This window comes from Vipera ursinii (genome assembly GCF_947247035.1).
Source record: "Vipera ursinii genome assembly, chromosome: 3".
NCBI classification, from domain to species: domain Eukaryota; kingdom Metazoa; phylum Chordata; class Lepidosauria; order Squamata; family Viperidae; genus Vipera; species Vipera ursinii.
This window is the reverse complement of record NC_139516.1, coordinates 63631233-63648754: the sequence shown is the minus strand read 5'-3', so window position 1 is coordinate 63648754 and position 17522 is coordinate 63631233. Positions and strand designations below refer to the sequence as shown.

General features: G+C 38.8%; 1 protein-coding gene across 1 annotated transcript in view; it reads right to left on the bottom strand.

The window, feature by feature from the left end:
* Positions 1-14110, bottom strand: part of ACOT11 (acyl-CoA thioesterase 11) — a 111809-nt gene extending 97699 nt beyond the window's left edge. The window contains exon 1 of the mRNA XM_083359635.1: positions 14052-14110. The gene's annotated coding sequence lies outside the window, so the exon portion shown is untranslated. The remainder of the gene's footprint in view (positions 1-14051) is intronic.
* Between the last annotated feature and the right edge of the window lie 3412 nt (positions 14111-17522).

Sequence of the window (17522 nt, the reverse complement as noted above, 5' to 3'; positions counted from 1 at the left end):
TACTCATTCAAGTCCATTCAAAGTTATGACCGCATTGAATGAGGCTTAAGACTGGTTCTCATAGTCATATCATTTACCATGGTCACGTGATCACGATCACAATGGTGACAGCATCTTGGACTCACATGATCACCATTTGCGATCTTCATCACCGGCTTCTGATGAGCAAAGTCAGTGGAGAAATTACTGGTCCCAATTACCATTGTTAAGCAAGGACTGTCAGTGTCTCATGCTTCATAGTTTCATTTTGCAGTCACTGCAAATTGTTGGGGCTGTTTATTTTGCTGTTCTTCAGTAGTTGATATAGAAAGTGGCACACTCACTCCATAGTAGTGATCTATGGCACCACTTTATAGACCAGTGGTGGCGAACCTATGACACGCGTGCCAGAGGCGGCACTCAGAGCCCTCTCTGTGGGCATGCGTGCCATTGCCCCAGTCCCGCCTCCCCCCATGCCCCCCCACCAGTAGCACCCTCTGGAGGAAAGTTGCCCCCGAGCACATGTGGAGCAGCATAGCCAACAACATGGCAGCCAGGCAGCAGGGACAAGACTCCACCCTCACGCCCCGTCATGTGCAGTTGTTGTGGGGTGCGGGTGGAGGGCATGGCCACCAGGGCACTGCTGGGCCGCCTGGGCGATCTGCGGCAGGCCGCTGAGGTGGTGAGTGGCCCTGCGGGTGGGCGGGGTGGGGACGGAGTGGGGGCAGGGGGGGTGGGGGGGCAGAGCAGGGGCGGAGTAGGTACTGGCTGGGGGGGTGGGGGCAGTTTTTGGGCACTCGGTCTCTAAAAGGTTCACCGTCACTGTTATAGACCATCATACGGTCCTTTATGGGAGACATTTTGCCTGATGATAGATGTGGCCTGAATTGATAAAAAAAATCCCCCAAAAGTCAAAGAGCCATGACTAAGATTTGTTGTATTGAACTAAGAACCAAACTGGAGGCTGCAAAGGAGTACCGGTAAAACATTCCAATTGAACAGAACTTTTCATCCTTCAAACTAACTGCCCCTCTGATTCTTCATTTGACACCTTCTGTAATATGGTCTTGAACTGGTTTAGCAATTACTACCATCAGCAGGGTTAGGGACTAGTGTACAATTTCCCTCTGTGTTTTTTTCAAACCACAATTTCTACAACTATGTTTTTTTGTTTTTTTTTTGAGAGAGAGAGAAGATGTAACAGTTAATGTAGTGCTAAACCAGCCTGTGTTTGTTAGAGATACCTTGTTGATAACCAAAGGCTAAAAATTCATGGACAGCAGCTAATAGTCAACAGTGAGATTAGAGCAGTGCTGTTAGATTCATGTACTGTTATTATCGTAAGAGGAAAAATGCTGGCAACCGATCACAGAAGTGTGGGAATATTTAATACAGCCTAGTATTAAGATAATGACAAACACTGGCAATTCTTCCTTTCCATAACAATGTAATGTAATTAGGAACACACTCTGGAAACTATTTGGAGATATCATACATTATTCTATGGTGAGGGCACTATAGCATGCTTAATCTATTAATATTATTACTTATATATTGTATTAAAACTCTTAATTTTATTTTAGTAACACTTATTAATATCAATGCCATTTAATAATAAAATATTTTTATTTTATTAATAGTATTCTACTAATCTACCAAACTAGTGGGAATAGCTAATATTTGTGAAGATAAACTCAAGATTCAGAAGGATCTTGACTTGAACGCTGGGCTGTATTCAAGAAAATGCCTATATTTAGGCAAGAAAAAACAAATGCACACCTATACAATAGGTGGTACCTAGCTCAACAATAGTAACTGTAAGAGTCATTTAGGTGTCCTAGCAGACAACCACTGAGGCATGAGCCAGCAGTGTGCTGCAGCTGCCAAAAAAGCCAATGCAGTCCTAGGCTACACCAACGGAGGGATAGTATCAATATCATATGAAGCAATGGTGTTGCTCTTTTTTTTATTGAAAAGTTTTAACATACAATTTATCTTTAACAGTCCCCCCTCCCCCTCCCTTCGCCCTCCCCCCTACCTCTCCCCCCTCCCCCCCTCCCCCCCCGACTTCCCAGAGCTAAATACAAGGTATATATAAAAAAACAATCATAAACAACCATATACTAACAACCATAAACTCTAAAATCCATCACTCTCTAGCTTATATAGGGTAGAACAAACCTTAGTAATATTAAATATATATAGAGAAACTAAAATAGAAAAAGAAAAAAAGAAAGAAGACTTATTCAATGGTGTTGCTCTTTATTGCACTAGTCAGATCACACTTAAAATACTGCATTCATTTTCTGATCCCCATGATATAAAAAAAAAGATACTAAGACCCTAGAAAGAGAAGAGCAACAAAGATGGTAAGGGGTCTGGTGGCCAAACCGTACAATGAACGGTTAAAGGTACTAAATACATGTAGCCTAACAAAGAGAAGGACTAGAGATGACATGATAGCAGTCTTCCAATACTTGAGGGCTCTCACAGAGAAGAAAGGTTGACCTATTCTCCAAAGTATATGAGGGCTGGGCAAGGGGTAATGGGTAGAAGATTATTAAAGAGATACAATTTAAAACTAAGGAGGAACTTCCTGTCAGTGAGAACAAATAATCAGTGGAACAACTTGCCTCCAGAAGTTGTGGGTGTTTCATCACTGGAGGTTTTCAAGAAGAGATTGGACAGCCATTTGTCCAGAATGGTATAGCATCTCCTGCTCAAGCATGGGGTTGTAGCAGGAGACCTCCAAGGACCCTTCCAACCTTATTGTTTTATGTTCCGTGTTCTCAGGCAAATAATAGTACTTTATATTAATGTTCTGTTTATATATTCATAGGTAAATTGTGGGCGGGAAATAAGATCTTTTGTATTAATTTGATGGCAAGCAAGCAACAAGATTTGTGAAGAGTAGGGGTCTTCAAACTTGGCCCTTTTATGACTTGTGGACTTCAGCTCCCAGAATTCCTCAGCCAGTGTTGAGTCATAAAAGGGCCAAGTTTGAAGACCCCTGGTGTAGAGCATAAATGGCAACCTAGCTCATTGTAGACCTGTGATATATGAGGCCTGATCCACACATCCTGTTCACACATATTGAAACATATATATAATAACAACCCATTGCACTCTACAGGGTCATTAAGCTTTCAAATAGCCTCCACTGATATCAATGGAAGTTATTTTAGAGTCCCACATATATTAGAGAAATATTGGGTCAAAGAAGAGAGGAGCTGGAGGTTGAATGTGGAAGCCCCATAAGTTTGATTCAACCAGCAGGGAGGAAATTCCCATGCCTTCATTTGCTGCAAGTGGTTTTGCAGTGAATAAACTCTTAGCTCAGACATGTCAAACTCGCGACGTCACGTGACGTGCAACGTATCGGGACGGTTTTGCCATTGCCGGCAATGGGGTGGGCGCGGCTTCCGTATGACCCGTCTGGCCTGCAGACTGGCAGTTTGACACCCCTGTCTTAGCGGATATGGCAGCATTAAAAATATGGATGAACTGTAAATGCTGACAATATTAATCTGCTCTTCTTGGGAACTTTAATTTATTCTTTCAAAGACCGATTTCTTTTCAGACAATCAGACTGGACAACTTTGAGAACCCTAAGAAACTTGGGTAGACACCAAAGAACTGGTGTCCAGCTGTAACATTTAACATGACTGTTATCCATCTGTAATATTTAACATAACAGAAGCAGTTAACTGTTAAATACACAATTGGAGAGTAATCATAAAGATATGACTAAATTATACGTAAATTTAAAGACAATGAAACAAAATAAAGCTGTTTTTGTCCTGGCCTAACCTCTTCTTGGGGGGGGAGGTGTTGAAAGGCCAAGTGAACAGCCTAGCCTTGAAGTAACAATTACTGTGTAAACCAAGGCTTTTAAAAAAAAGTTAAAAGGGGAACTGCTCTGAATGTTCGCTATCTCTGAATCTAGCATTATGTCCTGTAAACTAGTGTCCTAAGGATACAAGTCAAAGAGATGTCTATCAGACATCAAGAAATTGTTTCATTTTTAACAAGGAGGGACCACTCCCGGGAGACAGGAATGTGGTTACAACATCTGCTCTGTGCTGTGTGGAAAGTGCCCAATGATTTTAGGTAAATAGCATAAAGCAGAATCAATGGCACCTTATTAAAAATAAACATGGCTCTTGGGGAATAGACAACTGGATTGAATAAATAGAGAAAATGAATTGTATACTGTACTATATTAATGTTAAGTCATATGATTTGCATGCTGTAGTTTAGCTTCCTTATTACCTTTTACACAGGAATTGTAGTACTTCCATTCAGTATATATAGACCATGCTTTGTAATAATCCTTGTATCGGGATTATCATTTAGTTCAAAGGTGGGCTACTGAGACCCCAGCTTAAGAGTGGTGCCCAGGTTTCATTTTGTGGTTCCAGAATGTCTTCTGAATATTGCCCAGATTTTTCTATTCTAAGGCAAGGAAAGGCAGAAAACCTGTAATATTAATCTTAAAAATAGGGCTAACCTTTTCTAAAAAAACAAAAACCCTTCAAAAAAAACCAACAACAGAGTAAACAGAAAACCCCAGTCCTATTCATGTACCAGACAAAGCATCATCCACTTTCCATTGTTATCCTGCTTATTGAAAATAATATGGGCTGATCCCAGAAGCACTGTCTGACCAGGACTTCTCAGAAGTGTACTCTAGATTGGGAAACTGAAAAAAATATATCCTGGAAGAGGACAATGACAAACCATTGCTGTACTCTTGCCAATAAAATGACATGGGAGTGCTTATGTACCACCAGAATGGGAGCTCAGCTGAAGGAAGTCATTCTCCATTAGTCATCAAGAAGTCAACAGATCACGGTTCCTCATCCTTGGCACCATGAAGATGTATCCACTTCAACTCTCAGAATTCTCCCACCAGCACGTTCTCCCACCCCTACGTTCTCTACCTAACAATTTTGTTATTGTACAGGTAAAATGGATGTTATTTATATGTGTAGTGTTGATAGAAGATAATATTTGTAATTCAGGGTTGAATTGTGGGGCTTTGGTGCTCTTTGAAGCTGGTGGTTTTCTTGCAGACATTTCATTATCAAACTATATAATGTCATCAGTGCACTGTATACCACGTAGTGTTTTGAGCTACTGGAGGAAAGAGGGAATATAAATCTAACAAATACATAACTCTGGGATTGAGGAGTGTTGAGTGAGTGCTGGGTTACTTCTCCCTTTTATAACTCCTTTCCCATCAAACGCTGGAGGAAAGACTGGGAAGAACTGCAGACTCTTGAACCAACCTAGCAAAACTATGAGAAACTTAATAGATCATACAGCTTTGTTATGTTGCTACCCTTAGCAGTGTTTTTCAAGCTTGACAACTTTAAGGTATGTGGACTTGTCAGCCATTCTGGGCAAACCAGCAAACCCAACTAGATGAGTGAAATGTAGTAGGCTACATCAACAGAGGGGCAGAGCGGTGGCTCAGCAGTTAAGACACTGGGCTTATTGACTGGAAAGCTTGCAGCCCAGGTTTGAGACCTAAGCACCAAGCGAAGGGGTGAGCTCCCGTCCTCTCCCCAGCTCCTGCCAACCTAGCAGTTCAAAAGTATGCAAATGCCCTCGGCAAGGACTAGCAGAGTAAAATCCGTGGGGAGGCCTACATTTACATCAACAGAATCTTGCTAATGGGAAAGTACAAATCTTCCCACAGTCACTTTTAACTGGTTGATCCATTAGGGCAGGTCCTTTCTAAGGTTCATTCGCTGATTGTTAAACCACTGGGGGCTCCTGCCTCTTTTGTCAAATTGTTTCATAGGCACGATCTATTCCCCACTTTTCCCAAAGTTATTCCCACATTCCATTACTGGACTTCAACTCCCAGAATTCTCGGAGGGGAATTGTTGGCTGAGAGATGAACTCTACACATCTTAGAGTTGGCAAGGTTGAGAAACACTACCTTAAGAGTTTGTGCATTAGAGAGTTTTGAAGTGTCAAAATCTGAAACAAGTCAGGTCACAAATATCCTGCAACACCAAAAATAAAAGCCAATCAATAATCAGGGAAGCTAAATATAGATTGAAGCCAAATAGTCATTTTTCAATATATTTCTGATTAATACTCTATTTCTTATTTGCTTCCCTTTTGATAGACAAAATGAAAGCTGGTAGACAGGGGGAGGCTGAAACTCCCCCCACCCCATTTTTAAAATACTGTACTACCTAAATTTGTTCTGTCTCTATTTTTCAACTTTGCTACCATTTTAAAGTTATTGCCGTGGGCTGCTAAAAAAGGTGGCAGTTTGGAGATGAGGAATACATTTTACTGAACTCAAACTTGTATGCTCCAGAAGAGATCCCTTTTTTTGGACAAATAGAAGCCCTACATGTGAATTAATTCCAGGAACCATAAAGGCAATTAATCTAGCAAATTACCACCAGGTAATTCCTGGCTCAGCAATTCAGGGACTTGAAGTCCACTGGTTGTAAAGGGGCCATAGTTGCTTAGCCCTGCCCTTGTTCCTAGTTGCTAAGAGTTTTTGGCCATGCAACTTTAACACTAGAGTGATGTCAGCATTAGCAATGTACAAGTACACAAGTCACCTGGTTGTATTTCTCTTTGATGTCAAATAACAGCAGGATCATCCTTACCTTTGGGACAAATGAGGCAATAGCACCAGTCAGCAGACCCTGGGAGTGATGGTTTCTTTGTTTTTTGCAAAAGAATAAAATAGTCTGGGCTTCTTAAATTAACCTATGATTCAGTTGAAGTCAAGAATTTTTTTTTCACATGGCGTTGAAGTAAAATCCAACTGCCAACCCATCCAAAGTGAGAAATAGTAATATTTCCCTTTGGATAATGAGATGGGCAGAGTATAAATTTAATTAATTATCATTTACATTATTTTTATTTATATTAAATTAATTTTAAGTAATAATTATTTAAACATATTGTTCTTCACTTCATGCAATAGAATAACTTGAACCATCTCTTAGTAGCAAAATAAAGATGATTTTAAGTTATATAGTATCATTTGGGAATATTGTGGGAACTGCAAGGACCTTAGGTGGAATAGGAAGACTATCAGGGACTTTTTTGGATTTTCTAATCTAGCCTACAACCCTGTGACTCCTTTTCTTTTGTTTTTTTTTATATATGTAATTTCACTGAGTTTTTGAAAAGTAGAAATGACAGCAGTTGGGAAGAAGCTTATTAATTCTACTCCATACTATATATATATATATATATATATATATATATATATATATAGTATGAAGAACGAAGCTGAAGCCACCAGCCTGAGGATGACGGATGAGATTTCGTCGAAATGTTGCCCTGATATCTCCAATTCTATGTGGGGGGAAAACCCGAATGACCAAAGATCTACATACAAACACCCGCGAAAACCTCAGAAAACATATATATATATATATATATATCATAGAAAGAGTGCAGAGAAGAGCAACAAAGATGATAAGAGGTCAGGAGGCTAAATTGTATGATCAATGGCTAAGGGAACTAGGTTTGTTTAGCCTAATGAATAAAAAATTCAGGGGAGGCATAATAGCAGTCTTCCAATAGTTGGGCTGCCACTGGGAAAAAAGGATCTAGTTATTCTCCATAGGACTTGGGGTCAAGACAAAAAGCAATAGGAACAGCAATAGTAGTTAGGCTTATATACCGCTTCACAGTGTTTTACAGCCCTCTCTAAGTGGTTTACAGAGTCAGTATCTCTGGGTCCTCATTTGACTGACCTCAGAAGGATGGAAGGCTGAGTCAGCCTTGAGCCGGTCAGGATCGAACTCCTGGAGAGAGCAGTGAGTTAGCCTGCAGTACTGCATTCTAACCACTGCGCCGCCACAGCTCTATAGATGGAAATTTGTCAGAGCAGTTCCAACCTGGAAATAAGGAGGCATTTCCTTGCCAGCGAGAACAATTAACCAATGGGACAGCTTGCCTCCTGGAGTTGTGACTGCTTGTCATTGGAATTTTTCAAGAAAAAATACTATTTGTCTGGAATGATATAAGGATTCCTGTCTTGGGCAGGGGTTTGACCAAAACAAGGGTCCGCAACCCCTGGGCCGTGGAATGAAACCGGGCTGCAACCTGCCAGGAAGTGGGCCACGCAAGTGAATGAAGCCCCATCCAAGCAAGCATGGGATCCAGGCAGTGTGTGAAACCATGCCTCTCTCCCAGTTCATGGAAAAACTGCTCTCCACAAACCGGTCGTTGGCACCCAAAGGTTTGGGGGCACTGGACTAGAAGACCTCCAGACAGTGGTGGGATTCAAATATGTGAACAATCGGTTCTCTGTGTGGATGCCACTTCAGGAAGTCCATTCTGGGCATGGGCAACAAGAAATTAGCTACCGGTTCTGCTGAAGTGGTGCGAAGTGACTGAATCCCACCACTGCCTCCAGGGTCTTTTCCAGCCTTACAATTCTATGAAAAAAGACTAAATAATGCAAGCTAAAAAGGAAAAAAAAAGAACATACAAAAACAAAGCTTATCTATTTTTTACAATACAAAAATAGCAATACAATAATTAAGCAAATCATTACAATATAATTTTAAATAACTAATTAAACCTAGTTAATTAGACATATTTTCCTATCTTGTCTCTAAAGCCCTGCTGGTTCTACTAACCGGTTATGACCTTGTTTAGTTTTTGTCAGGGTCACTCAGTGCACAAGTATTGTAGAATACTTGTGCTAATTTAATGTGAGCCACTTAGTTTAGAGCGCTATATGAACCTTATCTCACATTTGTGAGACATACGTGGTTGCCTATGGTACAGCCAGCAAATTGTGGCATATTCAGTAAATCATTTCCAGTTCCAGTCTCTGAATTTCAACTGATCAAGGCTTATTTGGATTGCCCACTGAAGTTCTAACCTGCTTTTGGCTGATGACAAGATCCCATTCGAAAACTGTATAATCTGTACATTGATTTAAGCAGACTATCCACTTGCATCTACCATGGGACTGAAGCCTCAGCCAGAGTCTTGAAATCACACAGGCGAGAAAGTAGTATACAGTTATGGGTCAGTAAGCTTCCCAAGACTCTAATTTGTAAAGGTTGTTTGAGTTTGACATCATAATTCCAGTTCCTGCAGGCCCCTCACTGCTTCTCTCTTAGGCACATTTCCTGCCCTTCAAAGCATTTGTTTCTGCTGTGAAGTTTGCTTTAAGTGTGATAAGCACCAAACGGACGGCTCTGGGGCCTGCCATCCTCTACCAAAAAAAAAAAAAAAAACAGGCAGCAGTGGATCATAGGTAGCCATGTCCATATGTATGTGGTAGGAAATAAAATCTCAACCTCTTGTGCCCTCATAATTTCCACGGAAATCTAGAGTTTCACTTCTGTATTCTAAAATATCCAAATCAGAAAAACAACAATGGAAAATAAATAGTTTTGGTCTGTTAGTTGCATAGGTCTTGAGAAGTTTGAAATATTTGATCTTCATACTGAAGGCTCTTCGGAGGACACTTAAGTATTGTATTTTCAGCAATCGAAAGGAATTTCACATGTCACACTGAATCTTTCCATTGTTTTTGACACTTTCACTGTCTACCTACCATGTCTCATCCTTCCCAAGACCGAACCTTCTGCTCTGTGATAAAAAAGTAAAGTCGGCAAAATTACTATCTGAGTCTTTCTAATACATTCCTCATTCTTCTTGCATAAACAAGGGATTTCTTTTCATGGCACAAGACATAGGAGGTTTAGACACAACATTAGAATATAGTAATTTGTCAATTGGCTTTGTTTTAACCTGAGGCAAGATCAGGCCAGATGATCCTGTGTGGTCTAGGCTTAAGCTGATGTTTAAAAATTGAACCTCAATGATTTGAATGCCTATAAAATTGAAATCTTTGCATCAAAGAAGAGGAAATAAATCTGGAAACATTAATTGTTGTATATTGTGCACTGATGATGTTACTAGTTTGGGTAATGAAACATTTGCAAGAAAACAACCAAGCTCAGAGAGCACAAAGGACCCCTCATCTCAACCCTGAGTTATAAATATTCTCCTTTATTGCTGTATATTACTTTTATCATTTTTGGGTTTTTTTTGATAAGCTATTTTTCTATTTTCTTTTTATTCTCTATTTTTTTATTATGCTTGGTTTTACTTTTAAAAATTAGCTTTATTTAGTTTCTTCCAAGCAGATCATTTTTTTCTTAATAGTTTAGTGCCTATGTTTATGTTACTAAAGATTATTAATGTTACTATTTAAAAAATTAAAACAGCAGGGAAAAAAACCTCTCACTTTCATTGCTCCCTGGCCCAAGAGAGCAATAAAACATACTAATTTTTTATCCCAAATAAAAGAAAATATCGTACTTGAAATGGAGAAGGCGGGAGACAGGGGAAATATTGACACCAATTATTCTTAAAGTAGAGAATAATTAGCTCAAGCAAGTGTCTATATCAATATTTTAGGGTTGCTTTTTTTAAAAAAAACATGTATAATATATCACAAGCTTGATGGGCTACCCATCCCCTGATATTTTGTGATTGGGTGCTATACTTTTCATAAATCTTTCCAGCATTTAAAGCCCACAGAAAGAACATTGAATAAGCAGCCTAACCAAGAGGAAGAGTATATTACCTTTAATCTTATGCACCTATTTGGGGGTTATTTTTTTTTTAAAGCAGAAAATTGTAACAGTGGAGATCAGTTATTTGTTTCTCAATTTCATTGGTGTGTGATTTTGGGAAACACCTCAGGGCTACAAAAGTAGGGTTGGGAGCTACAATTTCAAAGATGAAATTGCTTACAGAACCTTGAGAGATGGTAAAAAAAAATGTTGCGTCCCAGGCTGAAATAGGCAAATTGAGAGAAAGGAAAAAACAAGAAAACCATAAGCAGCAGAAGGTACATCTAGTCCTAGGAAAATAAAACACTTTCAGTTTAGTCATAGGTTAAGTGGAATATTAATAATATATTCAGTTTTAGGGTATTAATTTTTTAAAAAGGCAAAAGTCTTTTTTTTATACATAGCCATATTTAAGGAGTATTTTGTCCCCTGAAACAGCTAATTGAGGATATTTCAAAATATAATTTTAGTACAGCAAGTACCGACATCAAAAGAGGGACACTTAGGTTAAGTCTTTACATTTTACATCGAAGGTTGGATAACATTTCAAATTGCTTCCAGTTACTTGCTTGATATTTGTGCCAGCTTCAAAACTGGAAGGAAAGTAACACTAAACATGGAAATAAGGCGATTATAACCCGTATCGCTTGTTCAAGCAGCCTTTGACTCAATGGTAGTTTTTCTAAGGAGCAAATCTATCTTTCTGTACATAAGGAAAAGAGCTTCCTGAACAAATTATATTCAAGGAGGAGGAGTCTAACCCAGAAAAGACAAGCTAGGTATCAGAGTGGAACTGGAGTAAGTCATGAGGATGCAGAGACAACTCTTTTGAAAAGTAAATTAAATTCAGATCCCAACTGAGAGTCACAAATGTGCTGGTGCCCAGGCAATGAGAAAATACAGATAATTTACATTAAGAATATTGAATGAACATAATAGAAATAGAAAGATTACAGGTAGTCCTCGACTTACAACCATTCATTTGGTGACTGTTCAAAGTTACAACAACATGGAAACAAGTGACTTATAGCTGTTTTTCACATGATCATTGTAGTTTCCCATGGTCACATGATCAAAATTCAGACACTTGGCAACTGGCATGGATTTATGATGGTTGCAATGTCCTGCGGTCATACAATCAACTTTTGTAACCTTCTGTCAAGCAAAGGCAATGGGGAAGCTTGATTTATTTAACAGCTGTGTTACTACCTTAAAAACGGCAGAGATTCACTCAACAAGTGTGGCAAGAAAGGTCATAAAATGGAGCAAAACCCACTTAGCAGCCGTCTTGCTTAGCAATACAAATTTTGGGCTCAGTTGTGGTCGTAAGTTGAGGACTACTTATATGTTCAGCATAGAGCAGGAAAAAAGAAAAAAAACGAGATCTTGAACAGAATTAAATCAAATTAAGTAAAAATTGATTGACTGGATAATAATGGTGTCATATTGTGGAGACCGAATAGGAACTGCAGCAGTACAGAACGCATGTTCTATGAAAGTCTTACAGGAAGTGACCTGATGGAGGCCCATCCAAGTGGTCATTCTTGGAGGTGGAAACGCTTTAGGATTCAGCTGTTTTCCCCCCCACTCAGGTGCTCATTTGACCAAGGTACAATCCTGCACAGCAGGTAGCTGGTTTGCAGCCTATGGGCCTTTTCCCATATCCATGGTTCTCCAAAAGCATATTATTTGAATTTAATCAGTGAAGGATACGTAGAAGGTATTGCACTACAATCTGCCACTAGTAGCAGATGAGAGGCAACTAGTTTTAGGAGAGCCACTGGGGTGGGGTATGGAAGATTGAGTGGGTAAGAACATATTTGTACATCTGCTTTAAGGCCTTACAGTTAAAGGCTGTGGTTTTCTCTTGCAACAGAAAATAAATTATGATTATGAACAGAGTTGCTTACTTCAGAAACTTACAGAAGCTGAGTACACACATCATGATATTTCTTGGTTTGTTCACTCATGTTTTGTTAAATAAGTCACTCTTGACCAAATAATACTAAGCTGAAAATAATATCTACATTGAATAAATAAACAAAAATATAAACAAGGTTTGCAAGTCACAATGGCTAAGTTCACAAATGCAAAATCCAAGTTCCCTGTTACTATTCCGGTCTTTAAGATAATGGAGTAGCAATAATTACGTATTTTTCCTAGGCTACTAGAAGTAGGAGGCAGTCTTTATCACCCCAAGCCAGAGGTTCTTACGGCAATGAACATGTTTCTACTTGTTGTAAGAAACTAGTGCCAGTCCCCAAAATCTTTACATACTAATTAAGCCGAAACAGGAAGAAGAGTGACTCCACTATTACATCTAGCTTGCCTCTCAGGTGTAAAAGAATTCTATTCCTGCTTCTCTTTCCATCAAATGCCGATTATATTTCAGTTTACAGACTACAGATAATCTTCGAGTTATGACCAAAATCGAGCCCAACATTTCTGTTGCTAAGTGAGACATTTGTTAAGTGAATTTTGCTCCATTTTATGACCTTTCTTGCCACAGTTGTTAAGTTAATCACTGCAGTTGTTAAGTTAGTGACACTGTTGTTAAATAAATATGGTTTCTGCCTTGACTTTGCTTGTCAGAGGTTTGCAAAAGGGAATCACATGACCCTGGAACTTTGCAACTGTCATAATTATGAGTCAGTTGCCAAGAATATGACATTTGATCACGACCACAGGGATGCTACAATGGTCATAAGTGTGAAAAATGGTCATAAGTCACTTCTTTCAGTGCCATTGTGACTTTGAATGGTCACTAAATGAACTGTTGTAAGTCAAGAACTACCAGTATCCCACTCTCTTCCTATATTTGGCAGGCTGCACGTTGCTTTCCCTCCTTTTCTTTCAAGTTATGGCTTTATCTCTGCTAGAGCTGAAACTGTATATTTTGTCACAAAATTACATAGTTTTCTGACCTACTACTACTAGTAGTAGTAGTTACTACTAGTAGTAGTAGTAGTTAGAAGCAACATCCAATCTACCAGGAAGGAGTTCTTTCTGTGCCAAAAAGAAAATTATCAGATGGAGACACACAGAGTTTTAGTGATATGATAATCATGAGACAGCTTAGTAACATGACTCACAATGCCCCTGGACAAATTCAACTTTTACTCCCTTCTCTCTACCTCTTTCCCACTATTATGCAGCAAAAAAAGGGGGGGAGGGAATCAAAATGGCCAAAATTAAACCTTTCTATACTTTCTGAAGAAAACCAAAATCTGTGGTGAAATCAAATTATATATACAATCTAGAATTGTTAAATGTTCTTATTTGCTTATATAAAATTGTTACCTTCCTGGCTAAGAACTAAAATGTACTAAAAGAACCACCACCGCCACCAGTTGAAGAAAACTTGTACAACGGCCATTTCCAGGCCAAGGTTGTGATGACAACACAAATTGGAATTGTACTGTACAATTGTGTACAATCATTGGATGATTTCAGCTGATACCTTGTTTTTCAACTTACCCAAATGCTGGATTGCTGAGTCTTTGCACCTTTTTTGCCCCAAAACCATCTATATTTTCTGTTCGAGTTCATATTCTGTGACATTTTTGTCTCTTTTCTCTCAGTGATTATCTGCAGAAAACAAGATAGGGAAATTAGCGCTATTTGGCCGTTGCCTAATTTAAGGCTCTGTTGTCCCAAGTGGTTCTTCTCTTATGGCCAACTGTTTCAGTATTACAAACACCACAAGGCCTATCTGGCTAGTTATGTTAGTCAGAATCAAGGAATACATAATGCAGTTGCTAAGCAACATAAGCTTCACTCCCTAACCTATCTAACAGAAGGCAGTAGTCCTAGAGCCAGTAAACAAAGCTGCAACTCTTCTGTCTCCCCCACCTTTTTCCCCTGGAAAATGGTATAGAGGTAGTGCTTTATTTACAATTCATTTAGTGATCGTTTTTCACACATACGACCATTGCACCATCCCCATGATCATGTGATTGAAATTCAGATGCCTGCAACTGGTTCATATTTTATGGTGGTTGCAGCATCCCGGGGTCATGTGACCCCCTTTTGTGACCTTCTGACAAGCACAGTCCATGAGGGAAGCCAGATTCACTTAACAACCGCGTTACTAACTGCAGTAATTCACTTCACAACAACGGCAAGAAAAGACATAAAATAGGGCAAAATTCACTTCACAACTGTCTTGCTTGTGGTTCAATTGTGGTCGTAAGTCGAGGACCACCTGTACTCATTTTCTCCAAAAACTCTGTTTATGCATGATCTGTTGATAGGCATCAAAGCTTTCAAGTTGTGTCCACCAACCACACATACTAGATCCAAACTTCCTAGAGTACCTTAGAAGATGTATCTGTCAAGGATTATACTTGATAGATAGATCAAGATACAGTTTTGTAGGTAGTATGATATATTCATACTAGCTACAAAATTGTGGCTATCTGGCAGGCTCTTAATTATAATTCTCCAGCCTTACCTAGATTAGGCAGAAGTTTGTTCATTTTCACTCCTCCCAAAACTATATTAGAATTTTATTATTCTAATAATTGTCTTGGGGTTTGTAAGAGAGTTATATTGGACCTAGATAATGAGGCTGAGAGAATGGTGGCTTAAACCAGGATTTCCAAGGATATTCCTAACTTAAGACAGGAAGGCTTTAATCTAGGAACACCCTGGCTTACACTGTATTAGCCAGAACACTGTTTTCCTGAATCACCTTTGAAACACCAGAGACTAATAGTTAGAAGAAAGGCATAAGGCCTATGCTAATGTGGAGAGCAGTGTGATAGAGTAAAAACACTCCTTTTCCAAACTAGGGAACTCTTAACTCAAGCCCTTTTTCTTTCCTGAGCTTTAGTGCTCCATACAAAGAACACAGCCATTTGCCACTTTTTGTTTAAATACCAGTGCATATGAAAATGCTACCACAAGTTCAGCAGGAGATCTCTGAAAGCAGTTGCCATAACTGGTTTCTATATCTCACTTATCTACGCTGCTCATAACAGGGTTTTCTATGCCTGCCATTAAACTAGGTGTACACCGAAACAATTCCAAGAACACATTCCACCAATTTGCCATAAGCAAAATGAAAACAAAATAAGAAAAAGTGCTATTAACTAGAGGGAACATATAATTAAGCACTGATCCAGAGACATAATGTGAAAACTTTCCTAAAGAATATAGGGTGGGGAGATAAAATCAAAAGCAGCGGCAGCAGCAACAACAACAACTGTACTTGCCTAGGAATCCATCTTGAATATAGAATATTGTTAGGTTAATATTTTAAATCTGCTGGTTTTGTTTATCCATGAACCACTTCAAGTGTAGAAACATTTCTGAATCATATGCAAGGTGGCCAACTTATGTCTCCCTCATTACAGTGGATAATGCAGAGCATAAATGGTGGCATTATAAAGTGAGTGCTTGCTATAACAGTTTCATTGGTGTAACAAACATTCAAGGCTGGGAATGATGTTCAAGCATTGTTTGCAGGCCACAAAAGTGAGGATTTAATTTAAAGGAACAGGAGAACACTTAAGAGTCCTGTATTCTGTCTTGCTACAGAATAGAAAAATATTAACTAAATTCTGAAGACCATCGATGGATCCTAAAAGTCTCTGAAAAATGGATTATTATAACTAAGTGGGAGGAGACTGTAATGACTTTTTCACATTCCACCTGTTGCCATGAAATGATCGTATGGTCTTGGTTTCACCAACTGCTATCCTCCATATACCTCTACAGGTACATTTTCCTTAAACATTACTCATTACTAATCATAATATAATCTCATTTATAATTAAGAGCAATAGGCTAAAATCTCCAAGACTTTGATCTAATCTCCTTTTTTAGGCTAAGAGATTATTTTGTTGGACCAGGTCTGTATAGGACTATTGCACAGGGTGAAATAGAAACATGAGTGCAAGAGAGACCACACCCTTGTTGTGCAAACAGATATTTATCCAATAATATTTATTTGGATGTCCTAGGCCTTTTGCTCCAGAATAGCAAACAAAGCTCATTCACCTTTACCTTTTTTGCAATAGTTACAAGGAGTGCACTATTCCAGTCAGAATGAGTTCCCTCTGGATTGATGGCATGACTTTTCTCAATTGAATTTATTTTGTTGCTACTGTCACATTTTTTTGCAGTTCTTATCAAAGTTTTATTGTGAAAGTTTATCGTATTCAATCTAAAAAAACCCATAAGTATGCTCGGAGAGGGTACATTTCTTGCTTTCTCATCTAGTCCAGGCAAAGTTGAAACAGCTTCAGCAAATAAATAAAACAGCCTATATATTATCACTGTCTTATCTTCTTGAGCACTCCACATGTAAAGGTTTTCTATTGGGGCAAGAATACAAGAGGGACAACTTTATCATATAAAGCCCCCAAACTTCACTAAGCATTGTGATCTATGGCAGGAAATAACCTACCACACTTGCATTAAAATAATAGTTATTTTTTTAAAAGCCAGGTTGTAGAAAAGCTGACTGTGCAGTAAACCTCTATGGCATCTGGTTAGGTAAGATATTTGATAGATTGGAATTGAATCATTCAGAATAGAATTTCCCTTTGCCTGAGTTGAAATTCAGTATAACGATGACCAGATTAATGCTCCCAAAATATACAGATTAGGAAATACACAAGCAAGTACATAGGCCAAAAATGGTGCTTCAACCCCCCCTGTGAAATTCAGAAATTTTCCTTCTCAAGATGGGAACAGCAACTATCTGAAATTTGTAGGACATGAAAGAAGCACGAGCTGTTTATCCTGGGCACATTAGATAAGCATCATGAACATTACAAGTTATTAGATCATTGTTAGTTTTGATATCTTCTCCACAAGTTTTGGCCTGACACAAAACAAGTTGGCCATAAAAGTCAGTAGCTCAGTTTCCATCAAGATTTAACTATTGGATGAGGCTCAATAGATTCCCAAGGAGGCTTTGGCCCAACTTAAGATGTTGGA